The following is a 20,412-nucleotide window of genomic DNA, read 5'->3' as shown; positions in this document are numbered from 1 at the left end:
GATCTCTCCTATCGTGAGCACCCCATTGCTATTCTTGAAGAGACTGAACGCAAGACTCACAACAAGTCAATCAAATTCCTCAAAGTCAAGTGGTCACACCATTCCGACCGTGAAGCTACCTGGGAACGCGAGGATCACCTCCGTTCTGAGTACCCGACGTTCTTTCAGTCCTAGATCTCGGGAAGAGATCCTTTCGTAGTGGTGGAGTGTTGTAACACCCCGAATATGATTTACCCAATATGAAATCCAACTCTTGTAGTTTCCGGCGTTAAGTTATTTTATTTTCTCGGGTTCGGTTTTTTGTCTCCGTGTGTTGTTATCGTTGTCATGCATCTCATATCATGTCATCATGTGCATTGCATTTGCATACGTTTTCATCTCATGCATTCGAGCATTTTCCCCGTTGTCCGTTTTGCATTCCGGCGCTTCGTTCTCCTCCGGTGGTCATTTCTACCTTTCTTTCGTGTGTGGGGATTAAACATTTCTGGATTGGACCGATACTTGCCAAGCGGCCTTGGTTTACTACCGGTAGACCGCCTGTCAAGTTTCGTACTATTTGGACTTCGTTTGATGCTCCAACGGTTTACCGAGGGACCGAAAAGGCCTCGTGTGTGTTGCAGGCCAACACCCCTCCAAGTTGGCCCAAAACCCTCTCCATCATCTAGAGCGTTCGATCACGATCGCGTGGCCGAAAACCACACCTCATTTGGACTCTCCTAGCTCCCTCCACCTCTATATAAAGACCCCTCCTCGAAAATACGGATCTCCCCCGTCCAAACCCTAAAAAATATCTCCTCCGTCGCCGCCGGACACGTCCGGACGGAGCCGGACGTTGTCTGCCGCCGCGACCGACCAATCCCGCGCTGCCACCTGTCCTGGGCGGGCGCCCACATCGCCGCCGCCGCGCCGGCCCGCCCGAGCCCGCGGGAGGCCCCCGCGGCCCGTTCCTCCGCCGCCCAAGCCCCGCGCCTCCTCGCCCTTCTTCCCCAACGCTGGTGCTAGCCGTCTCCGCCGCTCAGATCGCCGGCCGCCACCACCGGTCCTTGCCGCCGCCACGAGAGCTCGCCAAAGCCCCCACCACCGGTCGGGAGAGGCCGGAGCGACCTTCCCCTCGCCTCCCCGCCGCTCCATCAAGCTCGCCGGAGCCGAGGGAGCTCGCCGGACTTGCCTCGGGCCGCGTGCCACCGAACCCTAGATCTGGAGGTCCAAATTTTCTTCTAAGTCCTCGTTTTTCCAGATTCAAATGCCCTTGTTCATCATGCCATAACTCCGCATCCGTAGATCTGTTTTGGGCATATAGCATATTAAAATGTTCGTCTCAGAGAGTACATCATTTCATTCCATTGCATCAGTTTCATTTGAGTTCATATTGATGCCCGAATGCTGTTAGAAGAAGGCTATTTGAGATAATTGTCAGATCTGCTGCTCCAATTATATATTTGTCATTTTTGCCATGATTATTGTGTGCATGATATGCCCATGAGCTCTACATGTGTTTTGTTATATGTTTTGCCATCTTTCCAGAGGTGCAACCCATGTATTTTTTTGATGTGTGTGGTAACTAGCACAAGCTTGCAAAGTGGAGCATTCGTTAATGCCGATTTCAGGGACTTAGCATTTCCACTAAGTCCTTGAACTGTTTATCTCATATGGCCATATGTTCATGTTGTTTCCTAGTGACCTGTGCCTCTTTTGAGGATGATCAGTAAGGATGTTTTGTTAATCTTGTAGTACTCTATCCATCCATGTCTTTGTTTGAAATTATGGAGCACCCTAGCTTGAGTCAATCGAGTTCTACTTTTGCTATTTCGTGAATCTGGGCAGATTGTCTACTTGTTAGCGATTTTGCCGAGGATGTTGTAGTTGATCCGTGCATGCTATGTTATTGTTCTTGCCATGTATAACTTGCATTTTGTGTATTCTTGATGGGTGTATGCTTAGCTTGTCATGATTTGCTCTGTAGTGAGTTCATCGAGCTCGTAAAATGCCTACTTGATTTCTGTTTTCAGCATGCTCCAGTTTTCACTAATTCCGAGAACTGATTATGTTTTTGCCATGTTCACATGCTTGCAAATGTATTTTCTGATCCCTTTTGGCTCAAGGTCACTAAGGGACTTTTGTTAAGATCTTTGAGTAGCTCCATGCCATGCTTTACTTTGCCATGTTCAGGTCCTGTAGCATATTGTTTACATGCTCCAAAGAGTGCCATCTGATCTGAAATTCTAGACAAGTGTTAATTTCACTAAGTCTCAGATCTGTTTGCCAAATGCATTTTTGCCATACTTGTTTGAACCTGTTAATGGATGAATTGGATGTAGCTCAGTGCTAGACTTTTGTTAAGCATCTTGAGAGGATTCCTGCCATGTATTTTGTTGTCATGTTTGGGTGCTGTAGCATGTTCATCTTGTTGCATTTAGATGGCTACTTGCTGTAAATCGCAGACCGGTGTCATATTTGAATCGCTTGCCATTTCCAAACCGTAACTCCAATTCCGGCGATCTTTATATCGTTTTCAAGCGATTTCATCTCATCTTTCCAGTGGCACACTTGGTTTTCCAAGTTGAGGCCAGGTTCATGCACTCCTTGTCAAATCTTGCATATGCATCACATATCGCATCCCGCATAGCATACCATCTTTGCATCATGTTGTTTGAGTTTGCACGTGGTTGATTGTGTCCTTGTTTGCTTGTTTGTCTTGTTTGGGTAGAGCCGGGAGACGAGTTCGCTAACGAGAAGCCCGTTGAGTTTGCTTTCAAGGATCCAGTCAACTCTGTCAACTTTGCAGGCAAGATGATCATACCCTCGAAATCACTACTATCTTTGCTTTGCTAGATGCTCGCTCTTTTGCTATGCCTATGCTACGATGCCTACCACTTTCTTTCAAGCCTCCCAAATTTCCATGTCAAACCTCTAACCCACCATGTCCTAGCAAACCGTTGATTGGCTATGTTACCGCTTTGCTCAGCCCCTCTTATAGCGTTGCTAGTTGCAGGTGAAGATTGGAGACCGTTCCTTGTTGGAACCTTATTTACTTGTTGGGATATCATTATATTGCCATGTTATCTTAATGCATCTATATACTTGGTAAAGGGTGGAAGGCTCGGCCTCTCGCCTAGTGTTTTGTTCCACTCTTGCCGCCCTAATTTCCGTCATATCGGTGTTATGTTCCTAGATTTTGCGTTCCTTACGCGGTTGGGTTATAATGGGAACCCCTTGATAGTTCGCCTTGAATTAAAGCTTTTCCAGCGATGCCCAACCTTGGTTTTACCATTTGCCACCTAGCCTCTTTTCCCTTGGGTTTCCGGAGCCCGAGGGTCATCTTATTTAAGCCCCCCTGGGCCAGTGCTCCTCTGAGTGTTGGTCCGACCAAACTGCCTACGGGGCCACCTCGGGGAAACTTGAGGGTTGGTTTTACTTGTAGCTAGTCTCATCTGAGTGTGCCCTGAGAACGAGATATGTGCAGCTCCTATCAGGATTTGTCGGCACATTCGGGCGGTGTTGCTAGATTGGTTTTAACTTGTCGAAGTGTCTTGAAGAACCGGGATACCGAGTCTGATCGGAATATCTTGGGAGGAGGTCTATTCCTTCGTTGACCGTGAGAGCTTGTCATGGGCTAAGTTGGGACTCCCCTTCAGGGATTTGAACTTTCGAAAGCCGTGCCCGCGGTTATGGGCAGATGGAAATTTGTTAATGTCCGGTTGTAGATAACTTGAACTTTAATTTAATTAAAATGAATCAACTGTGTGCGTTACCGTGATGGTCTCTTCTCAACGGAGTCCGGGAAGTGAACACGGTGTTGGAGTAATGCTTGCCGCAGGATTGCCCTCTAGTTACTCGTTCGCGCTTTGCCTCCTCTTCTCGCTCTCTTTTGCGAACAGGATAGCCGCCATATATGCTAGTCTCTTGCTGCAGCTGCACATATATTTACCTTGCCTTACCTATTAAGCTTAAATAGTCTTGATCGCGAGGGTGCGAGATTGCTGAGTCCCTGTGGCTCACATATTACTATTACACCAGATGCAGGGCCTGATGATTCCGCTCCAGATGGCGCGCTTGAGCTCAAGTGGGAGTTCGACGAGGACTCTCGACGATACTATGTTTCTTTTCCTGATGATCAGTAGTGGTGCCCAGTTGGGGCGATCGGGACCGTGTCGCATGTTGGGTTATCTTTTATTTTGGCGTCGTAGTCGGGCCATGAGTGTCTGAATGTTGTAATGCTATTTATGAAGGAAATATGCCCTAGAGGCAATAATAAAGTTATTAATTATTTCCTTATATCATGATAAATGTTTATTATTCATGCTAGAATTGTATTAACCGGAAACATAATACATGTGTGAATACATAGACAAACAGAGTGCCACTAGTATGCCTCTACTTGACTAGCTCGTTAATCAAAGATGGTTATGTTTCCTAACCATGGACAAAAGAGTTGTTATTTGATTAACGAGGTCACATCATTAGTTGAATGACCTGATTGACATGACCCATTCCATTAGCTTAGCACCCGATCGTTTAGTATGTTGCTATTGCTTTCTTCATGACTTATACATGTTCCTATGACTATGAGATTATGCAACTCCCGTTTGCCGGAGGAACACTTTGGGTGCTACCAAACGTCACAACGTAACTGGGTGATTATAAAGGAGCATTACAGGTGTCTCCAAAGGTATATGTTGGGTTGGCGTATTTCGAGAATAGGATTTGTCACTCCGATTGTCGGAGAGGTATCTCTGGGCCCTCTCGGTAATGCACATCACTTAAGCCTTGCAAGCATTGCAACTAATAAGTTAGTTGCGGGATGATGTATTACGGAACGAGTAAAGAGACTTGCCGGTAACGAGATTGAACTAGGTATTGGATACCGACGATCGAATCTCGGGCAAGTAACATACCGATGACAAAGGGAACAACGTATGTTGTTATGCGGTCTGACCGATAACGATCTTCGTAGAATATGTAGGAGCCAATATGGGCATCCAGGTCCCGCTATTGGTTATTGACCGGAGACGTGTCTCGGTCATGTCTACATTGTTCTCGAACCGTAGGGTCCGCACGCTTAAGGTTTCGATGACAGTTATATTATGAGTTTATGAGTTTTGATGTACCGAAGGAGTTCGGAGTCCCGGATGAGATCGGGGACATGACGAGGAGTCTCGAAATAGTCGAGACGTAAAGATCGATATATTGGACGACTATATTCGGACTTCGGAAAGGTTCCGAGTAATTCGGGTATTTTTGGGAGTACCGGAGAGTTACGGGAATTCGCCGGGGAGTATATGGGCCTTATTGGGCCATACGGGAATAGAGGAAAGAGTCCAAAAGGAAGGAGGCCTGCGCCCCCCCTCTGGTCCGAATTGGACAAGGGGCGCAGCCCCCTTTTCCTTATTCCTCTCCCCCTCTTTCCCCTTCTCCTACTCCAACAAGGAAGGAAGGAGTCCTACTCCCGGTGGGAGTAGGACTCCCCTTGGCGCGCCTCCTCCTAGGCCGGCCGCCCCCTCCCCCTTGCTCCTTTATATACGGAGGCAGGGGGCACCCCATGAGACAAGTTGATCATTGAGATCGTTCCTTAGCCGTGAGCGGTGCCCCCTGCCACTAAATTCCACCTCGGTCATATCGTTGTAGAGCTTAGGCGAAGCCCTGCGTCGGTAGTACATCAAGATCGTCACCACACCGTCGTGCTGACGGAACTCTTCCTCGACGCTTTGCTGGATCGGAGCCCGAGGATCGTCATCGAGCTGAACGTGTGCTAAGAACTCGGAGGTGCCGGAGTAACGGTGCTTGGATCGGTCGGATCGGGAAGAAGACATACGACTACTTCCTCTACGTTGTGTCAACGCTTCCGTTGCGATCTACAAGGGTACGTAGATCAGACTCTCCCCCTCGTTGCTATGCATCACCATGATCTTGCGTGTGCGTAGGAAAATTTTCGAAATTACTACGTTCCCCAACAGTGGTATCAGAGCCTAGGTTTTATGGTTTGATATTATTTGCACGAGTAGAACACAAGTGAGTTGTGGGCGATACAAGTCATACTGCCTATCAGCATGTCATACTTTGGTTCGGTGGTATTGTTAGACGAGACGACCCGGACCAACCTTACGCGTACGCTTACGCGAGACCGGTTCCCTCGACGTGCTTTGCACATAGATGGCTTGCGGGCGACTGTCTCTCCAACTTTAGTTGAACCGAGTGTGGCTACGCCCGGTCCTTGAAAAGGTTAAAACGGAGTCTATTTGACGAACTATCGTTGTGGTTTTGATGCGTAGGTGAGATGAGTTCTTACTTAAGCCCGTAGCAGCCACGTAAAACTTGCAACAACAAAGTAGAGGACGTCTAACTTGTTTTTACAGGGCATGTTGTGATGTGATATGGTCAAGGCATGATGCTAAATTTTATTGTATGAGATGATCATGTTTTGTAACCGAGTTATCGGCAACTGGCAGGAGCCATATGGTTGTCGCTTTATTGTATGCAATGCAATCGCGATGTAATGCTTTACTTTATTACTAAGCGGTAGTGATAGTCGTGGAAGCATAAGATTGGCGAGACGACAACGATGCTATGATGGAGATCAAGGTGTCGCGCCGGTGACGATGGTGATCATGACGGTGCTTCGGAGATGGAGATCACAAGCACAAGATGATGATGGCCATATCATATCACTTATATTGATTGCATGTGATGTTTATCTTTTTATGCATCTTATCTTGCTTTGATTGACGGTAGCATTATAAGATGATCTCTCACTAAATTATCAAGAAGTGTTCTCCCTGAGTATGCACCGTTGCCAAAGTTCGTCGTGCCCAGACACCACGTGATGATCGGGTGTGATAAGCTCTACGTCCATCTACAACGGGTGCAAGCCAGTTTTGCACACGCAGAATACTCAGGATAAACTTGACGAGCCTAGCATATGCAGATATGGCCTCGGAACACGGAGACCGAAAGGTCGAGCGTGAATCATATAGTAGATATGATCAACATAACGATGTTCACCATTGAAAACTACTCCATCTCACGTGATGATCGGTTATGGTTTAGTTGATTTGGATCACGTAATCACTTAGAGGATTAGAGGGATGTCTATCTAAGTGGGAGTTCTTAAGTAATATGATTAAATTGAACTTAAATTTATCATGAACTTAGTCCTGGTAGTATTTTGCAAATTATGTTGTAGATCAATAGCTCGCGTTGTTGCTACCCTGTGTTTATTTTGATATGTTCCTAGAGAAAATTGTGTTGAAAGATATTAGTAGCAATGATGCGGATTGGATCCGTGATCTGAGGTTTATCCTCATTGCTGCACAGAAAAATTATGTCCTTGATACACCGCTAGGTGACAGACCTATTGCAGGAGCAGATGCAGATGTTATGAACGTTTGGCTAGCTCAATATGATGACTACTTGATAGTTTAGTGCACCATACTTAATGGCTTAGAATCGGGACTTCAAAGACGTTTTGAACGTCATGGACCATATGAGATGTTCCAAGAGTTGAAGTTAATATTTCAAGCAAATACCCGAGTTGAGAGATATGAAGTCTCCAACAAGTTCTATAGCTAAAAGATGGAGGAGAATCGCTCAACTAGTGAGCATGTGCCCAGATTGTCTGAGTACTACAATCGCTTGAATCAAGTGGGAGTTAATCTTCCAGATAAGATAGTGATTGACAGAATTCTCTAGTCACCATCACCAAGTTAGTAGAACTTCGTGATGAACTATAGTATGCAAGGGATGACGAAAATGAATCCCGAGCTTTTCATGATGATGAAATCGATGAAGGTAGAAATCAGGAAAGTGCATCAAGTGTTGATGGTTGACAAGACCACTAGTTTCAAGAAAAGGGCAAAGGGAAAAAGGGGAACTTCAAGAAGAACAGCAAGAAAGTTGCTGCTCAAGTGAAGAAGCCCAAGTCTGGTCCTAAAGCCTGAGACTAAGTGCTTCTACTGCAAAGGGACTGGTCACTGGAAGCGGAACTACCCCAAGTGATTGGCGGATAAGAAGGATGGCAAAGTGAACATAAGTATATTTGATATACATGTTATTGATGTGTACTTTACTAGTGTTTATAGCAAACCCTCAGTATTTGATACTAGTTCAGTTGCTAAGATTAGTAACTCGAAACGGGAGTTGCAGAATAAATAGAGACTAGTTAAGGGTGAAGTGACGATGTGTGTTGGAAGTGGTTCCAAGATTGATATGATCATCATCGCACACTCCCTATAATTTCGGGATTAGTGTTGAACCTAAATAAGTGTTATTTGGTGTTTGCGTTGAGCATGAATATGATTTGATCATGTTTATTGTAATACGGTTATTCATTTAAGTAAGAGAATAAATTGTTGTTCTGTTTACATGAATAAAACCTTATATGGTTACACACCCAATGAAAATAGTTCGTTGGATCTCGATCGTAGTGATACACATAATCATAATATTGAAACCGAAAGATGCAAAGTTAATAATGATAGTGTAACTTATTTGTAACACTGCCGTTTAGGTCATATTGGTGTAAAGCGCATGAAGAAACTCCATGCTGATGGGCTTTTGGAATCACTTGATTATGAATCAGTTGATGCTTGCGAACCATGCCTCATGGGCAAGATGACTAAGACTCTGTTCTTCGGAACAATGGAGCGAGCAACAGATTTGTTGGAAATCATACATACTGATGTATGTGGTCCGATGAATATTGAGGCTCGCGACAGGTATCATTATTTTCTGATCTTCACAGATGATTTGAGCAGATATGAGTATATCTACTTGATGAAACTTAAGTCTGAAACATTTGAAAAGTTCAAAGAATTTCAGAGTGAAGTGAAAAATCATCGTAACAAGAAAATAAAGTTTCTATGATCTGATCGTAGAGAAGAGTATTTGAGTTACGAGTTTGGCCTTCAGTTAAAAACAATGTGAAATAGTTTCACTACTCACGCCACAAGGAACACCATAGTGTAATGGTGTGTCCGAACGTCATAACCGTACTTTATTAGATATAATGCGATCTATGATGTCTCTTACCGATCTACCACTATCGTTTTGGGGTTATGCATTAGAGACAGCTGCATTCACGTTAAAAAAGGGCACCATCTAATTCCGTTGAGACGACACAATCTGAACTGTGGTTTAGCAAGAAACCAAAGAAGTCATTTCTTAAAGTTTGGAGTTGCGATGCTTATATGAAAAAGTTTCATCTCGATAAGCTCAAACTCAAATCGGAGAAATATGTCTTCATAGGATACCCAAAGGAGACTGTTGGGTACACCTTCTATCACAGATCCGAAGGCAAGACATTCGTTGCTAAGAATGGATCATTTCTAGAGAAGGAGTTTCTCTCGAAAGAAGTGAGTGGGAGGAAAGTAGAACTTGACGAGGTAACTGTACCTGCTCCCTTATTGGAAAATATTACATCACAGAAAACTATTTCTACGACACCTATACCAATTAGTGAGGAAGCTAATGATGATGATCATGAAACTTCAGGACAAGATACTACTGAACCTCGTAGATCAACCAGAGTGAGATCCGCACCAGAGTGGTACGGTAATCCAATTCTGGAAGTCATGCTACTAGATCATGATGAACCTACGAACTATGAAGAAGCGATGGTGAGCCCAGATTCCGCAAAGTGGCTTGAAGCCATGAAATCTGAGGTGCGATCCATGTATGAGAACAAAGTATGGACTTTGATGGATTTGCCCGTTGATCGGCGAGCCATAGAAAATAAATGGATCTTCAAGAGGAAGACGGACGCTGATAGTAGTGTTACTATATACAAAGCTAGAATTGTCGCAAAAGGTTTTCGACAAGTTCAAGGTGTTGACTACGATGAGAGCTTCTCACTCGTATCTATGCTTGAGTCTGTCCGAATCATGTTAGTAATTACCGCATTTTATGAAATCTGGCAAATGGATAAACAAAACTGCATTCCTTAATGGATTTACTAAAGAAGAGTTGTATACGATGCAACCAGAAGGTTTTGTCAATCCTAAAGGTGCTAACAAAATATGCAAACTCCAGCGATCCATCTATGGACTGGTGCAAGCATCTCGGAGTCGGAATATACGCTTTGATAAGTTGATTAAAGGATATAGTTTTATACAGACTTGCGGTGAAGCCTGTATTTACAAGAAAGTGAGTGGGAGCACTACAGCATTTCTGATAAGTATATGTGAATGACATATTGTTGATCGGAAATAATGTAGAATTATTCTGTAAAGCATAAAGGAGTGTTTGAAAGGAGTTTTTCAAAGAAAGACTTCGGTGAAGCTGCTTACATATTGAGCTCCAAGATCTATAGAGATAGATCAAGACGCTTGATAAGTTTTTTCAATGAGTACATACCTTGACAAGATTTTGAAGTAGTTCAAAATGGAGCAGTCAAAGAAAGAGTTCTTGCCTGTATTACAAGGTGTGAAGTTGAGTAAGACTCAAAGCCCGACCACGGCAGAAGATAGAAAGAGAATGAAAGTCATTCCCTATGCCTTGGCCATAGGTTCTATAAAGTATGTCATGCTGTATACCAGATCTATTGTATACCCTGCATTGATTTGGCAAGGGAGTACAATAGTGATCTAGGAGTAGATCACTGGACAGCGGTCAGAATTATCCTTAGTGAAATAAGGATATGTTTCTCGATTATGGACGTGACAAAAAGGTTCGTCGTAAAGGGTTACGTCGATGCAAGTTTTTGACACTAATCCAGATGAATCTAAAGTCTCAATCTGGATACATATTGAAAGTGGGAGCAATTAGCTAGAGTAGCTCCGTGTAGAGCATTGTAGACATAGAACTTGCAAAATACTTACGGATCTGAATGTGACAGACCCGTTGACTAAAATTATCTCACAAGCAAAACATGATCACACCTTAGTACTCTTTGGGTGTTAATCACATAGATATGGGAACTAGATTACTGACTCTAGTAAACCCTTTGAGTGTTGGTCACATGACGATGTGAACTATGGGTGTTAATCACATGGTGATGTGAACTATTGCTGTTAAATCACATGGCGATGTGAACTAGATTATTGACTCTAGTGCAAGTGGGAGACTGAAGGAAATATGCCCTAGAGGCAATAATAAAGTTATTATTTATTTCCTTATATCATGATAAATGTTTATTATTCATGCTAGAATTGTATTAACCGGAAACATAATACATGTGTGAATACATAGACAAACAGAGTGTCACTAGTATGCCTCTACTTGACTAGCTCGTTAATCAAAGATGGTTATGTTTCCTAACCATGGACAAAAGAGTTGTTATTTGATTAACGAGGTCACATCATTAGTTGAATGACCTGATTGACATGACCCATTCCATTAGCTTAGCACCCGATCGTTTAGTATGTTGCTATTGCTTTCTTCATGACTTATACATGTTCCTATGACTATGAGATTATGCAACTCCCGTTTGCCGGAGGAACACTTTGGGTGCTACCAAACGTCACAACGTAACTGGGTGATTATAAAGGAGCATTACAGGTGTCTCCAAAGGTATATGTTGGGTTGGCGTATTTCGAGAATAGGATTTGTCACTCCGATTGTCGGAGAGGTATCTCTGGGCCCTCTCGGTAATGCACATCACTTAAGCCTTGCAAGCATTGCAACTAATAAGTTAGTTGCGGGATGATGTATTACGGAACGAGTAAAGAGACTTGCCGGTAATGAGATTGAACTAGGTATTGGATACCGACGATCGAATCTCGGGCAAGTAACATACCGATGACAAAGGAAACAACGTATGTTGTTATGCGGTCTGACCGATAATGATCTTCGTAGAATATGTAGGAGCCAATATGGGCATCCAGGTCCCGCTATTGGTTATTGACCGGAGACGTGTCTCGGTCATGTCTACATTGTTCTCGAACCGTAGGGTCCGCACGCTTAAGGTTTCGATGACAGTTATATTATGAGTTTATGAGTTTTGATGTACCGAAGGAGTTCGGAGTCCCGGATGAGATCGGGGACATGACGAGGAGTCTCGAAATGGTCGAGACGTAAAGATCGATATATTGGACGACTATATTCGGACTTCGGAAAGGTTCCGAGTGATTCGGGTATTTTTGGGAGTACCGGAGAGTTACGGGAATTCGCCGGGGAGTATATGGGCCTTATTGGGCCATACGGGAATAGAGGAAAGAGTCCAAAAGGAAGGAGGCCTGCGCCCCCCCTCTGGTCCGAATTGGACAAGGGGCGCAGCCCCCTTTTCCTTATTCCTCTCCCCCTCTTTCCCCTTCTCCTACTCCAACAAGGAAGGAAGGAGTCCTACTCCCGGTGGGAGTAGGACTCCCCTTGGCGCGCCTCCTCCTAGGCCGGCCGCCCCCTCCCCCTTGCTCCTTTATATACGGAGGCAGGGGGCACCCCATGAGACAAGTTGATCATTGAGATCGTTCCTTAGCCGTGTGCGGTGCCCCCTGCCACCAAATTCCACCTCGGTCATATCATTGTAGAGCTTAGGCGAAGCCCTGCGTCGGTAGTACATCAAGATCGTCACCACGCCGTCATGCTGACGGAACTCTTCCTCGACGCTTTGCTGGATCGGAGCCCGAGGATCGTCATCGAGCTGAACGTGTGCTAAGAACTCGGAGGTGCCGGAGTAACGGTGCTTGGATCGGTCGGATCGGGAAGAAGACATACGACTACTTCCTCTACGTTGTGTCAACGCTTCTGTTGCGATCTACAAGGGTACGTAGATCAGACTCTCCCCCTCGTTGCTATGCATCACCATGATCTTGCGTGTGCGTAGGAAAATTTTCGAAATTACTACGTTCCCCAACAATTTATGTACTTGATTGACGTGGCGAGTGTAAGCCAACTATGTTATCTCCCCTTTTGTTATCTATATTACATGGGATGTTGTGAAGATTGCCTAACTTGCGACATTGCTTTCAATGCGGTTATGCCTCTAAGTCGTGCCTCGACACGTGGGAGCTATAGCCGCATCGAGGGCGTGACATTATTCAAGAAATATTAGTGCTACTAAATAATAATTATTTTTTAGAATAATAGTTTCAAACTCAAACAGTGAAATGTGTGACTTCATGCTCAAGCTAAACTCCTGAGGGTTAATAGGATTGATATCTAACTATTGTCAGGAAAACAACCAGTGCAGACTTGGAAACGAGGGGGAATAGAACCCGAAAGTTAAGCGTACACATGCTGGAGTAGTGAGAGGATGGGTGACCGGCCGAAAAGTTAGATGATTTGGAATGATGAGGGGTGATTAGAGATTAAATTGAGCAGTGATGAGGGGTGGGTGATTAGAGATTAATTGTAAAATAATTCAGAAATTTGAAAATCGAGAAAAAAACTAAAAAAATTCAAAAAAATCGTAAAATTACCTTTAGTCCCGGTCCGGGACTAAAGTGGAGTTCTAGCCAGCGGCCACATGGAGGGTCTTTAGTCCCGGTTCGTATAAGAACCGGGACTAAAGGGGGGCCTTTAGTATCGACCATTTAGTCCCAGTTCCATAACCGAGACTAAAGGCGCTCTTGAACCAGGACAAATGGCCCATTTTCTACTAGTGTTCCCTCTCCCCCATGAGCATGAGCCAGGTATTACTACAAAAATCGTATAGACGAGCCACCAAAAACCCTCTCCTGTGACGCTTAGGACATCCAACAGCCAGCGACTTCCAACTAGCAGTGATTTACCGTGTAGTTCAGGAGAATAGTCCGGAAAGTGAAATGAAATATCCAACACAATTATGACACTTGCCATTTAAAATAAAAAACCGAAGGCATGGCCACATAGCATACAATTATTTTTTATATTTGTGTTACTACTTATATAAAAATCAAGGAACAAAATGAGTCTAGATACACATGTTCAGTCTAGATTAGCGACAAGTAGTCTGTTTGTGCCCATGCGAATGCAGGTTCACAATGAGTCCACATGGCTCTGATGGATCAGCCGAGGGCCGCCCTCAAAATGTCGAGGAGATTCATGCAAGGGAAACTCAAGGAGGTGGTTTCGGAAGAGGACCATCGACGACCCTCTACGTCGTGATCTAAACATGACTAACGCTGAAAAAGGAAAAAAAAACTTGCTAGGCTGCGTGCACGCGTTGCTATTGCGGTCTCAAGGAGTGTTTTTATACAGCTTCCTGTCTTCCTTTCATGTGCCCTCTTTTCCCCCTTAACATTTCAGCTAGATATGTATAGCCATAATCTTCTATTCCTAAATAGCTACAACCCATTACATGCTTTTACTAGCCATGCAACCATGACAATAAGCAAGTCATGCATGCCAGACATAAAAGTACATTTTTTTTGTATTACTCTATGTATGCAATGGTGTCACATCATCAATTCATACATATTAGGCATAAGTTATTTTTGGCATTAGAGTTCATCCTTCAAATTTTGTTGCAGCATGTACCAAAAACTCCAAATGCAACTCGTATATGCGAGTTAGAAATCATAAAGGCGATTTTTTTGCAATAAGTCACTGCCCCTCGATTTCCTACTCTATCCCAAAATGAGTAGTAGCGATCTCTAAAGGTACAAGAACCTATGCCATATATGTGACATGTTGGCCACGTAGACGACCAGCGAGGCAATGCCGATAGTAACGGTTAGGGCAGCACATGAGTGTGCCAAGGAGTAGGCAACAATCACAGACAACTCGATGCTTTTCCCAAACTGGTATACAGATGGCGGGCCGGCATGTGTGACGATCTTTTCTACCTTGGTATGTTAGCTACGATAATCCGACCATGGATGAGATAGATTGTTGGGAGCTTCCTGACACCTCACATACTTAGGATAGAGTAGTTGACATGAGGAAGAGATGTGACATGTTGTTTGGGCAAGGAGGAGAGCTGTATGTGTGTGGAACACTTGACTAGTGGACATCTAAAGAGCAAAGGATGTGTGCCATCTCTCTTATATAATGGGCGGTAAGAGAGGAAAGTGGCAGGACAAATATTTCAATAATAAAATTAGGTAGATTGGATAATGTCGAACGTGTGTGTCAGCACAAACAATTTTGAGAATTAAATGCCCAAGATTTCATTGTTGGTAGAAAAGATACACTACAATATATGTAAATAATGGGTACTATGAGGCAGGTGGTTGGATAAATCTTTCATAAATAAAGATAGATTGGGTAATGATGAATGGTGGCACATGAGCACAAACCATCTTAGGGGCCCAGGATTTCATGTTGATATAAAGATAAGATAAAGTATGTAAACAATAACTGTGAGTAACATAAATGAATGCTAGTACCCCCCCCCCCCCCCCCCCCCCCCACATCCATATATGGATAGAGGGAGTACACAAAATGTTTATGTAGTTAATACTTATGATACGGTTTCCTTCTCCCCCATGAGCCAGACATACTACAAAAATCGTATAGACGAGCCACCAAACCCCCTTCAGTGACAGGTAGGACAACATTCGGCGACTTCTGATTGGTAGTGATTCATCGGGTAGTTGAGGAGAATAGTACGGAGAGTGAAAGGAAACATCCATCACAATTGTGATGCTTCCCACTTAAAGGAAAAAAATCGGAGGCATGGCCACATAGCATACAATTCTTTTTGGTATTTGTGTTACTACTTAATAGTAATCAACGATGAACAAAACTGAGTCTACATACACATAGTCGGTATATATTACCGACAAGTAATCTATTTCTGCCTGTGCGAATGCAGGTTCGCAATGCTGGCCACATGGTTCCGATGGATCAGTTGAAGGCCGCCTATGGATTGCTGAGATTCACACAAGGGAGAAACAAGGAGGCGGTTCCGGAAGAGGAGCCATCAAAGATGTTCTACGCCGCGATGCGAGCAACACTACTCTGACAAGAAGAAAAACTCGCTAGGTTGCCTGCACCATTGGCATTGAGGTCTCAAGAAGGGTTTGTCTGCAGCTCCCTGTTTTCCTTCCATGTGCCCTCCTTTTCCTCCTTACCATTTCAGCTGGATCTGTATAGCTCTAATAACAACAAAGTTGGCCCTGAAATGTAACTGCACGACGGATGCTTATTGGTGATGATGGATGGCACCAAGGGGGGCCAATGTTTGAGAGCCTTTCCTGTTTTTTTTAATCATGTCCATTTGTGCGTGTCTCTCTTTCTTGCTTTGATCTGGCAAAAGAAATACTTATGGATTTTAATTCATCTTGGAAAGGACCATCCTGTTTTTTTTTCATTGCGCAATCTACTGCACGATCTGCACGATTAATTACTGATGGTAAATTACACACAAAGGCTCATCGGCCCCTTCTTCCAAACAAAATGCAAACCAGTGAATCGATGTTGTAGCCCCTTGCGGCGTTGTACTGGCTCTCTTGCCAGCCCTTCTATGTTTCTGATACTTCTTCTTTCCATGAGAAAAAAAATGAATCGATGTTCAGAACTTCAAACGGAAGTGGTTCTCAAATTTGCCGACAAAGGTTAATAAGGGGTTGGTACAATGTTATCCAAGCGAGATGAGAACACATGAAGTAATGGAACAATGTTATCCAAGTGACACGAAAAAAAATGGAAGTTTGTATTGCATGAATAGGGAAGTAGACTGCTATGAAAATAAAATTGAAGCCCCCGGTGAGGATCGAACTCACGACCTTTCCCTTACGAAGGGAACGCACTACCACTATGCTACGGAGGCTTTGGCGATTGATGTAAATCTTGTCACGATATTAATAGTATTACTCTTAACACTGCGGGCCTCCATGACGCAAGTTAGAATACATAAAGGCGATTTTTTTTCTATGAGTTGTGACCAAACAAAGTACACTGTTCATGTGAGTGCTACGTACTACCTAGAGGCTAGAGCAGATATTTTGTTTCTCTCTTCACTTCTCAACATGAAGATGGATTTAATTTAGTTTATGAAGTTTCACAAAACGACAGTCCATTGTCTTGATCCACTCTAAATGAAATTCAAAAGTTTGAATAAAAAAATGGTGCTGCTCAAGTGGTTCATGAACACGGAAACACCATAAACCATCAAGTGAGCAGCCTGCTAGCTACAGACATGTTCTCGCTTTGACGCCCATGCCACTCGCATCCTCTTGATGGGGCACCACAATGCTATATGCTATGTATAAAGATCAATCAGCTCGTATCATAGGAATGAACACCGGCTGTGTGATTTCTAATACAAGGCGCAATTGCTGAATATTTTTGTTCACCTCGTACAAAGCTACACAATCCAAGGATTCCTACTCTGTTAGAACTAATCTTGTTATTAGTGATAAGTTTAGATTATTTCTTGTTGCATGCATGTAAGTGTGTACCGTAGCTTGACCAAGCTCCATAGCTGTTAGATAGGCTCAAATGTGGACCGAGTATTCAGCTAGGAAGGAGGGTGCCGGCCGAATCGTGGGGCGTTGCCAAGAAGTTGTTGCTCGTGGCCTAAGCTGCCGGCTAGTGGAGAGGAGATCAGCAGTAGTATAATACGTGTGTGCCTCTATTTAAATGTTGTAAGTCAATGAGAAAAGTGTGGCCGTGAGGGCTAGTGAAAAAGATGTAGCACTTGTGTGACCAAGGAGGAGAGCCTCTTGGCAAAGCTAGTTGGCTTCCTTCCCTGGTACATGCGTGTGTGTGTGTTTTTCTTGATTCTTCCATGATGTGTGTTCTTGAAAGAAACAAAAGAAAAAGGAAATTGTGTGAGGAAGAAGAGGAACGGTGCTGCGACGAGAGGCGGCGCCAATTCCTGAAACAAGTAGCAACTCTGCAGCAACGGAACATTGACTGGTGGCACGGGAAGAGGAAGCATATATGGTATCTACGTACAGAGCTAAGAGCAATTCCAATGGGGCGACCCATTTCGTCTGTGGCCGTCTGTTTGGGTCGGCGCGGACACAAAAGGTGGCCCAACACGCCGACCTAAACGGATATGCGTCTAATTTTTGTCCGCGGACGACCCATTCTCGGCCCATTTTTTAGCCGGATTTGCGTCGGCGCGGACACGCGACGGACGCGCGCGCGCTCGCCTACTCCTGTCCCCGGACCCGCTGATCTGTGGCACATTGTCCTCCCGTCTCATCCTGCGGCCAACAAGCAACCCTCCCGCCTCCTCCGTCGCCGCCGCCCCCGCCCATTTTTTTTCTGGCGACTCTTCCAGCTGCCGCCGCCTCCACATCCGCCCAGTAACGCCACCTTCCACATCCGCCCAGTAACGCCGCCACTCCCCCCGTCGCCTTCCGCCGCCGTTTTGCCGCCGGGGAGCAAACTGCTTCCCATCGCTGCTTCCCCCACCGCACAGCCGCCGGTGACCAAGAAGACGCCTCGCCGCCCCTGCCACATCCGACCGGCACGCTCGTCGGACGCCGTCACACTCGTCGGATACCGGCAGGGCAGCTAGCTGGTCTGTGGGCGCCGCGACTCCCCTCGTCGTCGTCTCCTTCGTCGACGCCCGCAAGCTGTTCGACAGTTTGCCAAGGTACGAAATGGACTCCGTCGACGAGTTTTTTTCCACAATTTCCTTTGCGACTCTGACGTTTCGTCGTCCCACGAGGAGGAGGAGATATTGGCTGCCGTGTTGGTCCATCAACACCTCAACAGCCAACGGCAGTTGTTCCGTGGCTCCATTCCGGGCCACCTTCCGGCGTTGAATCGCAACCGAGAGAGCGGGCATTTCCTTCTCTGGAAGGACTACTTTGATACAACAAACCCATTGTTCAAACATCACAAATTTCGCCGCCGGTTCCGTATGAGTAAGCATGTTTTCAACCGTATTAGAGATGGAGTGGTCGGCTATGATGACTACTTCGAGTGCAAAGAGGATGCCGTCGGCAAGATTGGTTTCTCCTCTTATCACAAATGCACTGCCGCCATCCGAATGCTTGCATACGGAGTGCCCGGTGATCTCCGTATGAGCGAGTCTACATGCCTAGAGTCCCTGTATAAGTTCTGCAAGGCTGTTATTGCTGTGTTTGGCCCTGAGTACTTGAGAGAGCCGACAGCTGAAGATACAGCCCGTTTGTTGGCAATGAATGCCAGTAGGGGCTTCCCGGGGATGCTTGGCAGCATAGACTGCATGCACTGGGAGTGGAAGAACTGCCCTTCTACTTGGCAAGGGCAGTATAAGGGACATGTCAGGGCTTGCACTGTCATACTAGAGGCCGTGGCGTCTCAAGATCTCTGGATCTGGCACTCTTTCTTTGGCATGGCTGGATCACACAATGATATCAACGTGCTTCAGCGGTCGCCAGTGTTTGCTAGGCTTGCCGAAGGCAACAGCCCACCAGTGAACTTTACTGTCAACGGCCACAACTACGACAAAGGGTACTATCTGGGTGATGGTATCTATCCTCAGTGGACCACTATTGTCAAGACAATACCCAACCCTGTCGGAGAGAAAAGAAAAAGATTTGCCCAAGAGCAAGAGAGTGCTAGAAAGGATGTCGAGCGTGCCTTTGGTGTTTTGCAATCTCGATGGGGCATCATTCGGTATCCTGCTAATACTTGGAGCACGCAGAAACTGTGGGAGGTGATGACTGCTTGTGTGATCATGCACAATATGATCGTAGAAGATGAGCGCCTGAAACGTCTGTATGATCAAGGCTTTCAGTTTCAGGGTGAGAATGTTGTGCCTGAGCATGGAGTAGAGGCAACATTTGAGCAGTTCACTCAATTTCATGAAGACATGTGTGATTGGAAAACTCACGTGCAATTGCAAAATGATTTGGTTGAGCATATGTGGGCTCATGTTGGCAACCAATAGATGTATCTTCTTTTATCTTCCCAAGCACCCGCCTCCCGCTAAGGATCCTGCTACACCATCCAAAGCTACATCCAATCCTACATGGCATGCGGGGCATCACCCTGAGGCGATGCATTGGCCATGCCCTCACCATGAGGGTAGTGTTTTAGAGCCTTGCCTCATGTTTTAGTCATGTTCTTGTGCGTGTCTTTCTCTTTATCTCCTTTTTTAACAGTTCTCTTTATCACCTTGATCTTCCCTAAGAAATACTTTCTGATTGATTTTATTTCGTCTTTGAAAGGGCCACAACCTATCTGATTCGCTTGGGCAGTTTGCTGCCTGATCTACACGATTACAGACCGCGACTCGCACCCAAAGAAAGGCTCATCATCCCCTTCTTCCAAACAAGATGCAAGACAAACGAATTGATGATTAGAACTTTGAGATGCGTGATGGCAAGCTAAGTGGTCCTCAGGGTTGCCAACAGGGTTAATTATGGTACAACGAACAGACTGTTGTATCCATGTGTGGTGATCTTTGAGATGCAACAGGGAAGAAAAGGCTGGCACAAGGTTGAACACAAAAGTTTAGTGTGATGATGGAGCATTGTGAAATAGGCAAATGGAAGTTCGTAGGAGGTTACGTGGATCCGGATGAAGAAGAAAACGGAATGGCGAGAAGCAAAGGGGTAAATATTTTTTTACTGAAGCCCGCAGTGAGGACCGAACTCACGACCTTTCCCTTAC

The 20,412-nt window shown here is 45.0% G+C and overlaps 1 non-coding gene across 1 annotated transcript; it reads right to left on the bottom strand.

Annotated features, from left to right (window-relative positions):
- Window positions 1–16,552: 16,552 nt before the first annotated feature.
- Window positions 16,553–16,624, bottom strand: TRNAT-CGU (transfer RNA threonine (anticodon CGU)). The gene has a single exon. It is a non-coding gene; the product is annotated as a tRNA-Thr (tRNA).
- Between the last annotated feature and the right edge of the window lie 3,788 nt (window positions 16,625–20,412).

The sequence above is a fragment of the Triticum aestivum genome, chromosome 6A, assembly GCF_018294505.1.
Source record: "Triticum aestivum cultivar Chinese Spring chromosome 6A, IWGSC CS RefSeq v2.1, whole genome shotgun sequence".
Lineage (NCBI taxonomy): Eukaryota > Viridiplantae > Streptophyta > Magnoliopsida > Poales > Poaceae > Triticum > Triticum aestivum.
This window is presented reverse-complemented; position numbering and strand designations above follow the sequence as displayed.